At 34.9% G+C, this 16,655-nt stretch overlaps 4 non-coding genes across 4 annotated transcripts; all 4 read right to left on the bottom strand.

Annotated features, from left to right (window-relative positions):
• Positions 1 to 388: 388 nt before the first annotated feature.
• Trnal-caa (transfer RNA leucine (anticodon CAA)) lies at positions 389 to 493 on the bottom strand. The gene is made up of 2 exons: positions 456 to 493; positions 389 to 434 (listed from the first exon to the last, which is right to left on the bottom strand). It is a non-coding gene; the product is annotated as a tRNA-Leu (tRNA).
• A 1,102-nt stretch (positions 494 to 1,595) lies between these two features.
• Positions 1,596 to 1,700, bottom strand: Trnal-caa (transfer RNA leucine (anticodon CAA)). The gene is made up of 2 exons: positions 1,663 to 1,700; positions 1,596 to 1,641 (listed from the first exon to the last, which is right to left on the bottom strand). It is a non-coding gene; the product is annotated as a tRNA-Leu (tRNA).
• Positions 1,701 to 8,770: 7,070 nt separating this feature from the next.
• On the bottom strand, positions 8,771 to 8,875 carry Trnal-caa (transfer RNA leucine (anticodon CAA)). Its single transcript has 2 exons — positions 8,838 to 8,875; positions 8,771 to 8,816 (listed from the first exon to the last, which is right to left on the bottom strand). It is a non-coding gene; the product is annotated as a tRNA-Leu (tRNA).
• Positions 8,876 to 9,977: 1,102 nt separating this feature from the next.
• Trnal-caa (transfer RNA leucine (anticodon CAA)) lies at positions 9,978 to 10,082 on the bottom strand. Its single transcript has 2 exons — positions 10,045 to 10,082; positions 9,978 to 10,023 (listed from the first exon to the last, which is right to left on the bottom strand). It is a non-coding gene; the product is annotated as a tRNA-Leu (tRNA).
• Between the last annotated feature and the right edge of the window lie 6,573 nt (positions 10,083 to 16,655).

The raw sequence follows: 16,655 nt of genomic DNA, 5'->3' as shown, positions 1-16,655 counted from the left end.
CGAAAACTGCAGCCATTAATATGCGTAGAAATTTGTTTTAATGAAAATCTAAATTTTCCGTAGTATTCATACAAACTACACATATTGCACATCTAGCCACGTGGACCCCACATTTTAGACCCTGACATTCTTAGCAAGACAAACTCTTTCTTTGAATACCTCTAAAACAATTTTAAGCCTTTCCATCTTGACGCCACCAGTTCAACATGGTGGCCCAATGTAAAATTTCCATTAGAGACGATAGTCTTCTCCCCATCTTACCATCAGATGCCAGTTTCAGTCTGAAATGGCTTAATATCCTACTATCCACCTACATTCTACATTCGAGAGAACAAAATACTTATTTGGATTGATAAAAACGGATGATGCAAGAAGGAAAAAAAAGAACTGTCAGAAGTGGGATTTGAACCCACGCCCACATTCGTGGACCAGAACACTCTATGCAGGTTTATAACCTTGAGTCTGGCGCCTTAGACCACTCGGCCATCCTGACATATATATAAGCGTCACGAAACTGACTAATTGTTGAAGGCTTCCATATATAAAAGCCCTATCTTTTGTAAAGTCATTTGAGTAATGTATGTTTTTTTAAAAATGTATATACTTTGCATACGATAAGTCCATTTTCCATAAACTAACGACAACTGTATTTGACGGGTCTTCTATTTACATTGGACTAATAAATGTTGGGCAACTTCTTCTGTTGTGCAATCTGCGTCAGCCATTTTTGTTATATAACTCGCGTCCAAATGGAAGGCCATGGTGCTACAAAAACGGCGAATTTAAAATGCACCATAATTGAATGCATCGGACTGGCATACCTGCCGTGTATGATACGCGTATTGGTGGAAAAATGAATAGCTTCATTTTAATTAAATAATCTACGGATAAATGTGTTTGTGTGTGTTTGTGTTTCTGTGTGTATATTTTAATTTCTCCTTTTGTAGTCTCTGTTTGTCTGTCCCTCTCCAATTTTAATTTGGCACAAACGTCTATCCCACGTACGATACACAAATTTGAATGAAATGCTGACAGTGACTTGGTGAGTAAAGATAATCATTCTAACCAAAGAGACACAGTTCTCTCCTCATGTGAAATGTATCAATGCAGTGTAACTTGAGGTCAGTCCGTCCTAAGATTGGCAAAGCTGCTGTAACAGTTGTTAAAGTGGTGAATGAAAATTTGCCTGACTTGATATTCAGCATGTCTGAAATAAAAAGTGCCGCTACTAACATACGTAACAATTTTGTCTTAATGGAAATCTTAAATTTCCCCTAGCGTTTATACAAGCTACACATATTAAACGTACAGTTGCGTGGACCCAATATGTTTGACCCTGAGAATTTTAGCAAAACAAACTCTTTCCGTGAAAACCCTTAAACCACTTTTATGGCTTTCCATCTTGACGCCATCCTTTTCATCATGGCGGCCTAATGTTAGATTTCTGCTAGAGGCAACACTCTTCACCCTTTTTAACATCAGATGCCAGTTTGAGGCTGAAAAGTCTCAATATTCTACTATCGACTTACATTCGAGAGAATAAAATACTTATTTTGATTGATGCGAACGGATGATCCAAGAAAAAAAAAGTCAGCTGTCAGAAGTGGGATTTGAACCCACGCCCACATTCGTGGACCAGAACGCTCTATGTAGGTTTATAACCTTGAGTCTGGCGCCTTAGACCACTCGGCCATCCTGACATAAGTATAAGAGTCACGAAACTGACTAATTGTTGAAGGCTTCCATATATAAAAGCCCCATCTTTTGTATAGTCATTGAGTAATGTATGTTTTTATTAAAAATATATATACTTTGCATACGATAAGTCTATTTTCTGTAAACTAACGACAACTGTATTTGACGGGTCTTCTATTTACATTAGGCTGATAAATGTTGGGTAACTTCCTCTGTTGTGCAATCTGCATCAGCCGTTTCTGTTATTTAACTCGTGTCCAAATGAAGGCCATGGTGCTACAAAAACGGCGAATTTAAAATGCACCATAATTGAATGCATCGGACTGGCATACATTCCGTGTGTGATACGCGTATTGGTGGAAAAATGAATAGCTTCATTTTAATTAAATAATCTACGGATAAACGTGTGTGTGTGTGTGTGTGTGTGTGTGTGTATGTGTGTGTGTGTGTGTGTATCATAGAGGTTATGACACTGAAACATTTGCATAAGAAGAGAGACATCCCGAATGTGATATCTCATGAAGAAATGAAAATTCGAAATGTTTTTCTTGAGCCGGATATCGTTAAATGCAAACGTTTAGCACGACATAAAGCATACGAAAAGCTAGTTAATACTTGGGAAAATGACAGAAATTACAGTCTCAACGTGGTATGTGCTGGCTGGTATATTACAGTAAAAAGTCCCTCCCCACCCCACCCTTGCCAATGGTTTCAATTTTGTAACTTTTCAGAAAAACGGATGGGGGAAAGTACTAAAAGTTGTTTGAACCAAATTTCAAGTTGACAAATAGATTCACAAATATGTCTGACTCTGATTTATGGACCATACAAAACAATTAGAATACATCAACTGTATTAGTTTGGGAAAATATTGATGGAAAAGAGAAGAAAAAAACTCCTGGCTCCAACAAATTCCAAGCCACCCACCCCCAGTCCCATATTATAATATGAAGTAACATACTTATTTAACTTCAATGCATCCGTATGCTGATATCGGCATTCTAAATCTGTTTAATATAAACCCTACCAACAATATTGAACTTGCAGCCATCCACTGTTACCACGGGCACTTGATTGTGGGGATAACTAATAATAACGGGTCCCCGAGTGGACGAGTGGTCTAAAGCGCTCTCCGTTACTTATCACTGTCATCTCACCTCTCTCTGCGTGGGTTCGAGTCTCGGATTCGGCCAATGTGGGTATGCGACAAAGCTTGCCAGTAGGTTCTCGTGGGTCGATGGTTCTTTCCGGGATTTTCCCGGGTTCTTCATCCACCATTAATACTGGCGCCATTTATAGCCTATCGTTTCCTGAAAAATGGCGTTAAACCCTACAACAACAACAACAACCAATGATAACAGACTCGGAATTAATTAATTGGGAGTGTTATTATTGGTTTCCCCCCTCAATCAAGTGCTTCTGAATGTTACAAATGATCATTATACAAAATACAGTTTATTACAGTAATTTGTGTTATAAAAAAGATGCATTTATTTAATTTAGTTACTAATGGAATTGTATGTTGTTGTTGTTGTGGGGTTTAACGCCATTTTTCAGCACGATGGGCTATACATGGCGGCCAGGAATTGTATGACAAATATGCCTCGGGTTACATAGATGTTACTAACATGGCTAGTTGCTATCTCTATATAAAGATTCTGTCTGTCAGGGCCTTCGAATAATACCAAAAAAAGATGTTGACTGAAACCCAAAGACGAAATTCGACACAAGACGGCCTTTGCCGGGGATTATTATTGCATGAGCTGTCCATACAAGAATACATACCAGTTGATCATTATAAATCTGGTAGCTCATTGGTGGTTCTTATTGATTCTGGTCCAGAGATAAAGATGATGCAAAAAGTAAAATGGCCAATCATGTCTTGCAATACAGTTTTCATGGTATAAAAGGTTTTAGATGGTCATTTGCCCTTATCCAAATACAAAGGCATCACCAAGTGATCTTTCTATTTCAACCTGGAAATGGATTGATGAACTTTATGTATATCGCTTTAAGCCAACATTTCTGCTGCATGGATGGTTCAAGCAATTCTTAAAATGCACTTTCTGCACGAAATCTCACGGACACACAGATGATTGCTAAGCATTACAGAAACCCAATGAAGCAAATAAATTATCTTCGTGATGGACCAATGTCAGTTACTCAAGAAGATCAGGTACATTATTCTAACTATTGATTTGGAGGATTTTCATCAGAGCCTTCTCACTGTAGATGGCTTCTTTATCATCTGGAAGATGTGGATATATAGTTATAAGCGGAACCACAGTACACATCCTTTCCCAGTTTATCAGAAGCTTTCTGATGAGCATGATTTTCCAAATGATGCTCATAAGATGATTAACAAACTTGCTGTCGAAACTCTAAGCTAGGACAGGTTGAATTTGATGACTATGCACGAAAAAAGTGTCTGTGCCAGCACAGAAGGAACTAACAGCAGCAATGAATCTTCTGTAGCATTCAATTATTTTACTTTCCTTCTTTAGTGACAGTCTAAATATTCAACAGATGAAAATCTAATAAGACTAACTTTAGCGTATGCCTTGTTCTAGTCATGGGAAAACAAGTTACCGATTCAGACAGTGTCAATACGATATTTAAGAATTTAATGACAACGGAAACAAGAGAGGATCTTAATTTTAGTCTATTATAAATTCATGTCAATAATAAAGTTGCTTGTGTCAAAAATAGATCAAAGCATTGTATATTCCACAATTAACATCGATATTGTTGAAAATACGTTCTGCCAATAGAGTTCTCTGTATTATGGGGCTGCTACTAACCCAACATTTAATTCCTATCGTACAGGAAAATTTTCCAACATTATTATTATTCTATCATGATAAGAGAACCTGTTTTTAATTCTTTTCAGCTGTAGAGGTGCAAGACAAAACAAGCATTACCATCGTGATTCTATACTTTGATGCAGGAATACAAATCAAAGGTCGACTAAATTACAATGAATTAAATTGTGGTCACAAAAAAATATGAAATGCATAAATGCATAAAGACATCCATGGCTTACAACATTTTGTCTCTTTGAAAAGTGGTCTGAATCAAGAAGGTATTGTAGGAATAATTATACGCAATAGCCAAGAAACCTTGGAAATATAAATGACAACATCTTTGTACACTATCAGTACTTCTCACTGCAATCTAAACTCCTAAGTAGCTAATTTCTTACCAGTATTAAAGCTGGATGTATGAATCCAATTGTAAATTAAAACTGAATAAAACGGACACAATGCAGTTTCATCTGGCTTTATGTGCAATATTATCCTTTTCTATGATCTCAATATATAGAAATTCAAAACGTGGTGATGTGAAGTGTAACTATCAGTTATATTGCTTTATTAATTGGATACATGCCCTGGATTTGTCATCCATCTCTACATCACTGTGTGCCTCCCATTGATCATAATGTTTTATTCGGTTCCATTCCGTCATTGAGATATGGGAAATTTCCAGTAATGCAAATTTAACTGGGAGACACTTTTCCGTTCACATAATACATAAAAAGTGAAGTTAACCCAAAACAAATACATTTCATTTAGAGTAATGTGAAACATAACCAAACGCAACCCATCTACCTCATGATGTTGCTTTTGTGCAGTTAGCCCAAGGCAGTATAACATCATACATTTTAATATAATATTGTGTTAGGGCAAGCAAACTGATGAAAACTAATTACACAAGCATAAACTAAATGAAAGCTTTTGTTTTCTTGACAGCTTAATTCCTATATGAGATTCAAGAAATGAATAGTATTTACATTACGAAAAAGATTTACAAAGCAATTGTTAACAGTTTCTAAGTTAAAGTTCAGTTGAAATTTGATTAATTACTCACATATTGACTGAATAAGTATACTATGTTTTAAAATATTCTTTCTTCACAGACATCCAGAGTTCAACAATATAAATATATATATATATATATATATATATATATATATATATATATATATATATATATATATATATATATATATATATATTACAGAGAAAATACTAAGAAACAAATCAATGTTTATCCATGTCAAGAAGTGTTCAACACTTGTGAATTTTTCCAGTAAATGTCACACGATCTTGAACATTATATAAGGAGCAGAAGAACGCTCGTTTTTCTCCCTAACAAGTCAGAAAAACGACTTGACGTAAAAAACCGAAGCTGTTCCTATTGCATATTTGCCAGGTTATACCGAGATGTAGCGATTGTTACCGATGTTCAAATTGACTCTGTTAATCAAATAACCAATCACTGAAGCAATCACAAACGAATCTCATTCAGTTCGAAGTAGGCTGGAAGCATCGAAGTTGATATTGTTTTAAAGTGTACAAGGCACGAAGCCACGGACAAACTTTGTGTAAATGTTGAGATTCAGAATTATCAAGGCACTTGAATATTACTTATGGGAAATATGTGGAATGTCTTCTTTACGGTGATGTATGTTATGAGTGACTAAATGCGTGGATAGTATATAAAATTAAAACAGTCATCCAGGAGTCAGATTGTGACCTGCGAGAGTTATTTACCTTGTCTTAATTGGGAGTGTGTTATCGTTCGTTTCCCCATGAATCAAGTGCATGTACCGTGATGATACTGAAACAGAGATTTTCAATTAAACTGTGCTAATGCATCAGACTGGCAAGTTTTCTGTGTGTGCTACTCATATTAATAACAAAAATCTATAGCATCGTTCTTATTGAATAATCTACAGACAAATGTGTGCGTGTGTGTGTGTGTGTGTGTGTTTTCTAATTTTCGTTTATTGTTTCTTATCGACCTCTTGTAACGATAAGATTTGTGTGAATAATTATTATATACTTCCTGGTGAAGACTCTACAAGACAATCTCTGTGTTCTAAAATATTTTTCTTATTCACCTTAAACGTCTATACTCTGTGTAAATTGTCGTTTTTATTTTGTGAAACAAACCACTAGAACTACAATACTGGTATATCAATAGAATTCAACAGTTATGTTTGCTGTTAAATATATTCTTGGAAATAATGAAATCTAACTTTTCATTTGACAAGTTGATATTATATAATTTTGATGCCCGTGGTATCCTGTTGTATGATTTCATCTTGGATATATTTAGACGCTAGAAGAAAGAAATCGAGCCAACACAATTATTTCTCCTGAGTTGAGAACAATATCCCAATTCACGATTATTATCTTTATATGATCAGGGATTTATGCTATTTTAAATTGTATTGTAGTGTTCATGTTTATTTCAATTAATTTGGTCTCTTGATTAAATCCGTTGTACATTTTTCTACTTATTTAACTCAATTTCTTGTCTCTAATCATTGCACTCATTGGAACAATAGAAAGACTAAATACACAATAAATTTATTAGCTGACAATAACTATATAAACTAAAAATGGATACCTGTTTTATAATTGTAGGATCACATGATGTATACTCTTTGGATATCATTATAGTTTGAAATGGCTTGTGTTTATTTTATCTTTTCTATGTAAAAATCCTCTCAAAATTGTTTCTATTTTATTTGTGTATATATTATGAGCGAATGTTTGTGGAATGGAATGTATCGACGATTCTTTATTTTCTTTTACATATTAATTTCGTTTTTTCACTAATATATTCTATAGTATATTATTTTATATCGGTCTATAGATACAAAGTCTTAGTGCCCTTAAGAGTTGCACATATATTTAGCATATGGGGGTGTACACCTCCAGCAAGCAATATCTTTTTAGAAGTAATAAATGAAAATAATTAGTAAAGAATGCAAATAGACAAAATATAGGCTTTACACTTTTCTTATTTTAGTTTTGACAACAAATACACAAACATTCTAGTAAACTTTTGGTGTTTGATAAATATATTAAGCATCAACATAAGCTCTAGTCACACCCACACGTATTGACACCTGTGAAGAACATCAATGCATCATGGCTTAGGTGACAAAGATAGTCTTGTACTAGGTTAACTTATGTACAAACATCCGATGTACAGTTTGCTTTTTAATAAATCAACATTTTAAAAATATTTCTCTCCAATACACGATAGACTAAGGACATACAATGTGTGTAGTGCCGTTTGGATGTACTTCCAGTAAACATGGGCACACTCAAATACGCTATCTATTATCTGCCATATTTACCTACATACGTACCCGTTACCCTGACCTTTAGCCACTAAATGTGTGTCTGTATGTCTGTTTCTCTGATCGATTTGTCACTTTTGAGGGACCTATATGATGGGTGAACTTTCTTTCTATTAACTCCATAACTATCTACTTACGTACCCATCACCTTGCCCTTTAGCCTTTCTCTCTCTCTCTCTCTCTCTCTCTCTCTCTCTCTCTCTCTCTCTCTCTCAACATTTGATTTGTCTCAAAACATCTACCCCAACTTTGACGTACATTTATGCCAATATATTTTTCAAAACAGTTAATAGGAGTTCTACCTAACATTGAATTGTTTGGGACGGTTGGAGGTAACGAAATGGGCTGTCGTTGTGAACTGATGAGGAAAGATAATCACTCTAGCCAAACAGATACAAATTATCTCCTCTTATGAGATGTATCAATGTAGTATATACAGAGGTCAGTCCGTCCTAATATTCACAAAGTTGTAACATTTCATAAAATAGTCAATGATAACTTCCCTGATTTAATAACCAGCATGTTTCAAACGAAAACTGCAGCCATTAATATGCGTATAAGTCTGTTTTAATGAAAATCTAAATTTTCCGTAGTATTCATACAAACTACACATATTGCACATCTAGCCACGTGGACCCCACATTTTAGACCCTGACATTCTTAGCAAGACAAACTCTTTCTTTGAAAACCTCTAAAACAATTTTAAGCCTTTCCATCTTGACGCCACCAGTTCAACATGGTGGCCCAATGTAAAATTTCCATTAGAGACGATAGTCTTCTCCCCATCTTACCATCAGATGCCAGTTTCAGTCTGAAATGGCTTAATATCCTACTATCCACCTACATTCTACATTCGAGAGAACAAAATACTTATTTGGATTGATAAAAACGGATGATGCAAGAAGGAAAAAAATGAACTGTCAGAAGTGAGATTTGAACCCACGCCCACATTCGTGGACCAGAACACTCTATGCAGGTTTATAACCTTGAGTCTGGCGCCTTAGACCACTCGGCCATCCTGACATATATATAAGCGTCACGAAACTGACTAATTGTTGAAGGCTTCCATATATAAAAGCCCTATCTTTTGTAAAGTCATTTGAGTAATGTATGTTTTTTTAAAAATGTATATACTTTGCATACGATAAGTCCATTTTCCATAAACTAACGACAACTGTATTTGACGGGTCTTCTATTTACATTAGACTAATAAATGTTGGGCAACTTCTTCTGTTGTGCAATCTGCGTCAGCCATTTTTGTTATATAACTCGCGTCCAAATGGAAGGCCATGGTGCTACAAAAACGGCGAATTTAAAATGCACCATAATTGAATGCATCGGACTGGCATACCTGCCGTGTATGATACGCGTATTGGTGGAAAAATGAATAGCTTCATTTTAATTAAATAATCTACGGATAAATGTGTTTGTGTGTGTTTGTGTTTCTGTGTGTATATTTTAATTTCTCCTTTTGTAGTCTCTGTTTGTCTGTCCCTCTCCAATTTTAATTTGGCACAAACGTCTATCCCACGTACGATACACAAATTTGAATGAAATGCTGACAGTGACTTGGTGAGTAAAGATAATCATTCTAACCAAAGAGACACAGTTCTCTCCTCATGTGAAATGTATCAATGCAGTGTAACTTGAGGTCAGTCCGTCCTAAGATTGGCAAAGCTGCTGTAACAGTTGTTAAAGTGGTGAATGAAAATTTGCCTGACTTGATATTCAGCATGTCTGAAATAAAAAGTGCCGCTACTAACATACGTAACAATTTTGTCTTAATGGAAATCTTAAATTTCCCCTAGCGTTTATACAAGCTACACATATTAAACGTACAGTTGCGTGGACCCAATATGTTTGACCCTGAGAATTTTAGCAAAACAAACTCTTTCCGTGAAAACCCTTAAACCACTTTTATGGCTTTCCATCTTGACGCCATCCTTTTCATCATGGCGGCCTAATGTTAGATTTCTGCTAGAGGCAACACTCTTCACCCTTTTTAACATCAGATGCCAGTTTGAGGCTGAAAAGTCTCAATATTCTACTATCGACTTACATTCGAGAGAATAAAATACTTATTTTGATTGATGCGAACGGATGATCCAAGAAAAAAAAAGTCAGCTGTCAGAAGTGGGATTTGAACCCACGCCCACATTCGTGGACCAGAACGCTCTATGTCGGTTTATAACCTTGAGTCTGGCGCCTTAGACCACTCGGCCATCCTGACATAAGTATAAGAGTCACGAAACTGACTAATTGTTGAAGGCTTCCATATATAAAAGCCCCATCTTTTGTATAGTCATTGAGTAATGTATGTTTTTATTAAAAATATATATACTTTGCATACGATAAGTCTATTTTCTGTAAACTAACGACAACTGTATTTGACCGGTCTTCTATTTACATTAGGCTGATAAATGTTGGGTAACTTCCTCTGTTGTGCAATCTGCATCAGCCGTTTCTGTTATTTAACTCGTGTCCAAATGAAGGCCATGGTGCTACAAAAACGGCGAATTTAAAATGCACCATAATTAAATGCATCGGACTGGCATACATTCCGTGTGTGATACGCGTATTGGTGGAAAAATGAATAGCTTCATTTTAATTAAATAATCTACGGATAAACGTGTGTGTGTGTGTGTGTGTGTGTGTATGTGTGTGTGTGTGTGTGTATCATAGAGGTTATGACACTGAAACATTTGCATAAGAAGAGAGACATCCCGAATGTGATATCTCATGAAGAAATGAAAATTCGAAATGTTTTTCTTGAGCCGGATATCGTTAAATGCAAACGTTTAGCACGACATAAAGCATACGAAAAGCTAGTTAATACTTGGGAAAATGACAGAAATTACAGTCTCAACGTGGTATGTGCTGGCTGGTATATTACAGTAAAAAGTCCCTCCCCACCCCACCCTTGCCAATGGTTTCAATTTTGTAACTTTTCAGAAAAACGGATGGGGGAAAGTACTAAAAGTTGTTTGAACCAAATTTCAAGTTGACAAATAGATTCACAAATATGTCTGACTCTGATTTATGGACCATACAAAACAATTAGAATACATCAACTGTATTAGTTTGGGAAAATATTGATGGAAAAGAGAAGAAACAAAACTCCTGGCTCCAACAAATTCCAAGCCACCCACCCCCAGTCCCATATTATAATATGAAGTAACATACTTATTTAACTTCAATGCATCCGTATGCTGATATCGGCATTCTAAATCTGTTTAATATAAACCCTACCAACAATATTGAACTTGCAGCCATCCACTGTTACCACGGGCACTTGATTGTGGGGATAACTAATAATAACGGGTCCCCGAGTGGACGAGTGGTCTAAAGCGCTCTCCGTTACTTATCACTGTCATCTCACCTCTCTCTGCGTGGGTTCGAGTCTCGGATTCGGCCAATGTGGGTATGCGACAAAGCTTGCCAGTAGGTTCTCGTGGGTCGATGGTTCTTTCCGGGATTTTCCCGGGTTCTTCATCCACCATTAATACTGGCGCCATTTATAGCCTATCGTTTCCTGAAAAATGGCGTTAAACCCTACAACAACAACAACAACCAATGATAACAGACTCGGAATTAATTAATTGGGAGTGTTATTATTGGTTTCCCCCCTCAATCAAGTGCTTCTGAATGTTACAAATGATCATTATACAAAATACAGTTTATTACAGTAATTTGTGTTATAAAAAAGATGCATTTATTTAATTTAGTTACTAATGGAATTGTATGTTGTTGTTGTTGTGGGGTTTAACGCCATTTTTCAGCACGATGGGCTATACATGGCGGCCAGGAATTGTATGACAAATATGCCTCGGGTTACATAGATGTTACTAACATGGCTAGTTGCTATCTCTATATAAAGATTCTGTCTGTCAGGGCCTTCGAATAATACCAAAAAAAGATGTTGACTGAAACCCAAAGACGAAATTTGACACAAGACGGCCTTTGCCGGGGATTATTATTGCATGAGCTGTCCATACAAGAATACATACCAGTTGATTATTATAAATCTGGTAGCTCATTGGTGGTTCTTATTGATTCTGGTCCAGAGATAAAGATGATGCAAAAAGTAAAATGGCCAATCATGTCTTGCAATACAGTTTTCATGGTATAAAAGGTTTTAGATGGTCATTTGCCCTTATCCAAATACAAAGGCATCACCAAGTGATCTTTCTATTTCAACCTGGAAATGGATTGATGAACTTTATTTATATCGCTTTAAGCCAACATTTCTGCTGCATGGATGGTTCAAGCAATTCTTAAAATGCACTTTCTGCACGAAATCTCACGGACACACAGATGATTGCTAAGCATTACAGAAACCCAATGAAGCAAATAAATTATCTTCGTGATGGACCAATGTCAGTTACTCAAGAAGATCAGGTACATTATTCTAACTATTGATTTGGAGGATTTTCATCAGAGCCTTCTCACTGTAGATGGCTTCTTTATCATCTGGAAGATGTGGATATATAGTTATAAGCGGAACCACAGTACACATCCTTTCCCAGTTTATCAGAAGCTTTCTGATGAGCATGATTTTCCAAATGATGCTCATAAGATGATTAACAAACTTGCTGTCGAAACTCTAAGCTAGGACAGGTTGAATTTGATGACTATGCACGAAAAAAGTGTCTGTGCCAGCACAGAAGGAACTAACAGCAGCAATGAATCTTCTGTAGCATTCAATTATTTTACTTTCCTTCTTTAGTGACAGTCTAAATATTCAACAGATGAAAATCTAATAAGACTAACTTTAGCGTATGCCTTGTTCTAGTCATGGGAAAACAAGTTACCGATTCAGACAGTGTCAATACGATATTTAAGAATTTAATGACAACGGAAACAAGAGAGGATCTTAATTTTAGTCTATTATAAATTCATGTCAATAATAAAGTTGCTTGTGTCAAAAATAGATCAAAGCATTGTATATTCCACAATTAACATCGATATTGTTGAAAATACGTTCTGCCAATAGAGTTCTCTGTATTATGGGGCTGCTACTAACCCAACATTTAATTCCTATCGTACAGGAAAATTTTCCAACATTATTATTATTCTATCATGATAAGAGAACCTGTTTTTAATTCTTTTCAGCTGTAGAGGTGCAAGACAAAACAAGCATTACCATCGTGATTCTATACTTTGATGCAGGAATACAAATCAAAGGTCGACTAAATTACAATGAATTAAATTGTGGTCACAAAAAAATATGAAATGCATAAATGCCTAAAGACATCCATGGCTTACAACATTTTGTCTCTTTGAAAAGTGGTCTGAATCAAGAAGGTATTGTAGGAATAGTTATACGCAATAGCCAAGAAACCTTGGAAATATAAATGACAACATCTTTGTACACTATCAGTACTTCTCACTGCAATCTAAACTCCTAAGTAGCTAATTTCTTACCAGTATTAAAGCTGGATGTATGAATCCAATTGTAAATTAAAACTGAATAAAACGGACACAATGCAGTTTCATCTGGCTTTATGTGCAATATTATCCTTTTCTATGATCTCAATATATAGAAATTCAAAACGTGGTGATGTGAAGTGTAACTATCAGTTATATTGCTTTATTAATTGGATACATGCCCTGGATTTGTCATCCATCTCTACATCACTGTGTGCCTCCCATTGATCATAATGTTTTATTCGGTTCCATTCCGTCATTGAGATATGGGAAATTTCCAGTAATGCAGATTTAACTGGGAGACACTTTTCCGTTCACATAATACATAAAAAGTGAAGTTAACCCAAAACAAATACATTTCATTTAGAGTAATGTGAAACATAACCAAACGCAACCCATCTACCTCATGATGTTGCTTTTGTGCAGTTAGCCCAAGGCAGTATAACATCATACATTTTAATATAATATTGTGTTAGGGCAAGCAAACTGATGAAAACTAATTACACAAGCATAAACTAAATGAAAGCTTTTGTTTTCTTGACAGCTTAATTCCTATATGAGATTCAAGAAATGAATAGTATTTACATTACGAAAAAGATTTACAAAGCAATTGTTAACAGTTTCTAAGTTAAAGTTCAGTTGAAATTTGATTAATTACTCACATATTGACTGAATAAGTATACTATGTTTTAAAATATTCTTTCTTCACAGACATCCAGAGTTCAACAATATAAATATATATATATATATATATATATATATATATATATATATATATATATATATATATATATATATATATATATATATATATATATATATATATATATATATATATATATATATATTACAGAGAAAATACTAAGAAACAAATCAATGTTTATCCATGTCAAGAAGTGTTCAACACTTGTGAATTTTTCCAGTAAATGTCACACGATCTTGAACATTATATAAGGAGCAGAAGAACGCTCGTTTTTCTCCCTAACAAGTCAGAAAAACGACTTGACGTAAAAAACCGAAGCTGTTCCTATTGCATATTTGCCAGGTTATACCGAGATGTAGCGATTGTTACCGATGTTCAAATTGACTCTGTTAATCAAATAACCAATCACTGAAGCAATCACAAACGAATCTCATTCAGTTCGAAGTAGGCTGGAAGCATCGAAGTTGATATTGTTTTAAAGTGTACAAGGCACGAAGCCACGGACAAACTTTGTGTAAATGTTGAGATTCAGAATTATCAAGGCACTTGAATATTACTTATGGGAAATATGTGGAATGTCTTCTTTACGGTGATGTATGTTATGAGTGACTAAATGCGTGGATAGTATATAAAATTAAAACAGTCATCCAGGAGTCAGATTGTGACCTGCGAGAGTTATTTACCTTGTCTTAATTGGGAGTGTGTTATCGTTCGTTTCCCCATGAATCAAGTGCATGTACCGTGATGATACTGAAACAGAGATTTTCAATTAAACTGTGCTAATGCATCAGACTGGCAAGTTTTCTGTGTGTGCTACTCATATTAATAACAAAAATCTATAGCATCGTTCTTATTGAATAATCTACAGACAAATGTGTGCGTGTGTGTGTGTGTGTGTGTGTTTTCTAATTTTCGTTTATTGTTTCTTATCGACCTCTTGTAACGATAAGATTTGTGTGAATAATTATTATATACTTCCTGGTGAAGACTCTACAAGACAATCTCTGTGTTCTAAAATATTTTTCTTATTCACCTTAAACGTCTATACTCTGTGTAAATTGTCGTTTTTATTTTGTGAAACAAACCACTAGAACTACAATACTGGTATATCAATAGAATTCAACAGTTATGTTTGCTGTTAAATATATTCTTGGAAATAATGAAATCTAACTTTTCATTTGACAAGTTGATATTATATAATTTTGATGCCCGTGGTATCCTGTTGTATGATTTCATCTTGGATATATTTAGACGCTAGAAGAAAGAAATCGAGCCAACACAATTATTTCTCCTGAGTTGAGAACAATATCCCAATTCACGATTATTATCTTTATATGATCAGGGATTTATGCTATTTTAAATTGTATTGTAGTGTTCATGTTTATTTCAATTAATTTGGTCTCTTGATTAAATCCGTTGTACATTTTTCTACATATTTAACTCAATTTCTTGTCACTAATCATTGCACTCATTGGAACAATAGAAAGACTAAATACACAATAAATTTATTAACTGACAATAACTATATAAACTAAAAATGGATACCTGTTTTATAATTGTAGGATCACATGATGTATACTCTTTGGATATCATTATAGTTTGAAATGGCTTGTGTTTATTTTATCTTTTCTATGTAAAAATCCTCTCAAAATTGTTTCTATTTTATTTGTGTATATATTATGAGCGAATGTTTGTGGAATGGAATGTATCGACGATTCTTTATTTTCTTTTACATATTAATTTCGTTTTTTCACTAATATATTCTATAGTATATTATTTTATATCGGTCTATAGATACAAAGTCTTAGTGCCCTTAAGAGTTGCACATATATTTAGCATATGGGGGTGTACACCTCCAGCAAGCAATATCTTTTTAGAAGTAATAAATGAAAATAATTAGTAAAGAATGCAAATAGACAAAATATAGGCTTTACACTTTTCTTATTTTAGTTTTGACAACAAATACACAAACATTCTAGTAAACTTTTGGTGTTTGATAAATATATTAAGCATCAACATAAGCTCTAGTCACACCCACACGTATTGACACCTGTGAAGAACATCAATGCATCATGGCTTAGGTGACAAAGATAGTCTTGTACTAGGTTAACTTATGTACAAACATCCGATGTACAGTTTGCTTTTTAATAAATCAACATTTTAAAAATATTTCTCTCCAATACACGATAGACTAAGGACATACAATGTGTATAGTGCCGTTTGGATGTACTTCCAGTAAACATGGGCACACTCAAATACGCTATCTATTATCTGCCATATTTACCTACATACGTACCCGTTACCCTGACCTTTAGCCACTAAATGTGTGTCTGTATGTCTGTTTCTCTGATCGATTTGTCACTTTTGAGGGACCTATATGATGGGTGAACTTTCTTTCTATTGACTCCATAACTATCTACTTACGTACCCATCACCTTGCCCTTTAGCCTTTCTCTCTCTCTCTCTCTCTCTCTCTCTCTCTCTCTCTCTCTCAACATTTGATTTGTCTCAAAACATCTACCCCAACTTTGACGTACATTTATGCCAATATATTTTTCAAAACAGTTAATAGGAGTTCTACCTAACATTGAATTGTTTGGGACGGTTGGAGGTAACGAAATGGGCTGTCGTTGTGAACTGATGAGGAAAGATAATCACTCTAGCCAAACAGAT

This window comes from Sinohyriopsis cumingii, chromosome 1, assembly GCF_028554795.1.
Source record: "Sinohyriopsis cumingii isolate HCF-2022 chromosome 1, ASM2855479v2, whole genome shotgun sequence".
Classification (NCBI taxonomy): Eukaryota; Metazoa; Mollusca; class Bivalvia; order Unionida; family Unionidae; genus Sinohyriopsis; species Sinohyriopsis cumingii.
The sequence above is the reverse complement of the archived record's forward strand: the minus strand, read 5'-3'. Positions and strand labels throughout refer to the sequence as shown.